Source organism: Ursus maritimus, unplaced genomic scaffold (genome assembly GCF_017311325.1).
Source record: "Ursus maritimus isolate PB19 unplaced genomic scaffold, ASM1731132v1 scaffold_17, whole genome shotgun sequence".
In the NCBI taxonomy this organism is placed as follows: domain Eukaryota; kingdom Metazoa; phylum Chordata; class Mammalia; order Carnivora; family Ursidae; genus Ursus; species Ursus maritimus.
The window spans coordinates 35,556,301-35,559,450 of NW_024424119.1; the positions used below are offsets into that span (position 1 = coordinate 35,556,301).

A 3,150-nucleotide genomic window follows, 5' to 3' on the forward strand; every position below is an offset into this window, starting at 1 on the left:
AAACTATGAAGACATAGTACAAAGCCATAGCCAAAGAAGGAGGCAGGGGACAAAGCAAAAAATGGAAGAAAATGTAACATTGTGAAACAGATGTAACAATACCTGAGAGCTTGTTGTATGAAAGAAGTGACATCAAGAACGAATGGACATAGGATGGAATCTGTAGTGAATGGTGTTGGGGAAGCTGGCTTCCATCCAGACAAAAGTAAAGGTACTTTATTATGTGTGCGTGTCTTCGGCTATCTTTGGTTGACTAATGACCTAAATGTGAAACGTAAAACTCTAGAAACTCATAAAAGGGCTTTACAGACCTGGCTGAGCAGGAGGCACCATTATGGGAGGTGACATAAACCATCATGGGAGGTGACATCCATAAGAACAGGGACCGAAAGTTTTGGTTCAAGGAGCCCAAGAGCCAGGACATCTACCAAGGCTGCTGGTAAATCTGTACAGAGATCTGGCTGGACAAACCGTGTCTACCTTCAACCAATTTGTGCTGAAGAGGGTGTTCACGAGTTGCACTAATGGTAGTCTCTGTTCCTTTCCTAGATGCCCGAGCAGATGGAGCTTGCTGCCAGGAAGACAAAACAACTATGCTTGTAGGAGCTGTAATGGATGATGCGCGTGTCCCAGAGGTCCCCGAGTTAAAGGTGTGTGCACTGCACACGAGCCACACCAAGGCCAGGAACAAGATTGTCACCTTCAATCAGTTGGCCCGGGACTCCCACGAGGGCTGTGGCACCATCCTGTTCTCTGATCCTCGAAAGGGCCCAGAGGTGCACAGGCATTTCAACAAGGCCCTGTGAACCCTACACAACCCCACCAACCCCTATGAGTGTTCCAAGGACCAGAAGTCCAAGTGCACCAGAGGCCAACTGGCCCACCGTGGCTACAAAAACTAACCTCAGATCCTTCCTTGTTATTAAAAAGATTTTGGATGCTGCAAATAAATAAACTGATAATAGGAATATAAACAGCTCTCTTTGCCAAATCTACTGCAAGAATGAAGACCATTCTCAGCAATCAGACTGTCTACATTCCAGAAAATGTCAACATCACTTTAAAGGGATACACTGTTATCGTGAAGGGCCCCAGAGGAGCCCTGAGAAGGGACTTCAATCACATCGATGTAGAGCTCAGTCTCCTTAGAAAGAAAAAGAAGAGGATCCTAGCTGACAAATGGTGGGGAAAAGAAGAGAACTGGCTGCTGTTCGCACTATCTGTAGTCATGTACAGAACATGATCAAGGGCGCATTATCCTGGGCTTCCCTTACCAGATGAGGACTGTGAGTGCCCACTTCTCCATCAACGTTGGTATTCAGGAACATGGTTCTCCTGTTGAAATACGTCCACAGGGTTCAGATGAGGCCAGGTGTTGCTTGTTCAGTTCCTCAAGCCCAGAAAGATGAGTTAATTCTTGAAGGAAATGACATTGAACTTATATCAAACTCAGCTGCTTTGATTCAGCATGTCACAGCAGTTTAAAAAAAGGATATCAGAAAAGTTTGGGATGGTATCTCTATTTCTGAAAAGAAACGGTTCAGCAGACTGATGAATAAGATCTAAGTCATCTAGCTACAGAAACAGCAAGATGCCGGATGATTTTTCAGACTTATTTGTGATATCTTAAAGACGCAATAAAAGCTGTATTGATTTGGGGGGGAAAGGAATGTGAACATTCTTTTAATCTCAGGGAAGGTAAAGATTTCCTAAAGGAGATTCCAGAGGGGGAAGAGGAGGTTGAAGCGAGCCCTGGAGAGTAGTGGGGCACATGTTGCCTTGCAAGTAGAGGCCTCAGGATTGTCTTGAGGGGAGAGGAAGGCTGGACCATGCTTCTGGTTCAGAAGGTTCAGAGGAGTCTGGGGAATTGAAGCATTCAGAGACATCCACCCAGATGTTCCTAACTCATCCACCAGGATCCCAGGATACCTTGGCCTCACAGACTTGCCCTGGTTGGGCAGTCAACTGTCTTTGAAGTTTAGCCACTCGGACTCTTTCAGGGTTGTTCTGAATTGATTCTGCCTTCCCTCTTTGAAGGATGCAAGTTTCCCTAGATGCAATTAAAGAGGCCCTGTGTCTTCCATTCCTGACTCTAGGGCTCAGCTGTTCATTATCTTTCTGTAGGGGCATCCATAGTGTTTACCATGGCCGTCTACTACTGTGATCTTTAGAGCCACTGTTACTCACCCCCCACCCAACCCCCAAATCGCAAATGCCTGATGCATTCACTAGCAGCAAACACACTCCACCCACAGTTACGGCGTCCAACTCAGCACTGCTACGGTTTGGGGTTTAAGATTTATTTACTTGAGAGGGAGAGACAGAGTGCAGTGGGGAGGGGCAGAGGGAGAGGGAGAGAGAGTCTTAAGGAGACCCCTCACTAAGCATGAAGCCTGACGCAGGGCTCGATCCCAGCACCCTGAGATCATGAGCTGAGCCGAAACCAAGTCGGACGCTTAACTGACTGCGCCACCCAGGCCCCCCCCACCCCGCCACTGCTACAAGTTTTCACCTTGTTAGGGCCCGCCTGTGCTTCACCCCCCACCAGGGATGGGGCCCTCCTTACCAGCTGAGAACAGTTAGCACAGCTCCCAAGCCCCCATCTAACCACCTGCTTTCTTGGACCACTCCCAGCACCAGCTGCTGCAGGTAAGGTTCCTGGCAAAAAAACAAGGAAATGGGGTTTGGATGGGGGCGGGGGCAAGATGTGGATCAGGGATCAATGCCTGTGAGGAACCGGGCAAGGGAAGTCACCTGTGATGCAGGCCTGACAAAGCCTCGGCTGGTCCCCTGGGGCCCGGAGCAAGGGTCGCTAGGCAGAGCCGTCCCCATCTGGCTGAAATGGGGGAGTCTTTACAGCACCCCTCCCCGCCTCACTCTGCCCTGGGGAGGACATACCTCAGGAAGGGCTGCTCTCTGAAGCTGGGCAGCAAGTCCTTCCATGAAGGGGGCGCTGGGAGCCGTCCCCATGTCTACCACAACCCTGGAACACAGTTTACCCTTGAAAGCAGACTCTACTGATGATTATAATAGGCAACATTCATGGAGCGCTTAAATGACTCGGTCAAGATTGCATAGCATGGGACGGAATTGAGATTCCTTCTGGAGATGTAAAGAAAAAAAAGTTTCATTAAAATTCTTTTGGAATTT

At 48.7% G+C, this 3,150-nt stretch overlaps 2 pseudogenes; both read left to right on the forward strand.

Moving 5' to 3' along the window:
- The first annotated feature begins 356 nt into the window (after window positions 1–356).
- LOC121103051 lies at window positions 357–1,467 on the forward strand (annotated as a pseudogene).
- On the forward strand, window positions 904–2,038 carry LOC121103050 (annotated as a pseudogene).
- Window positions 2,039–3,150: the final 1,112 nt, after the last annotated feature.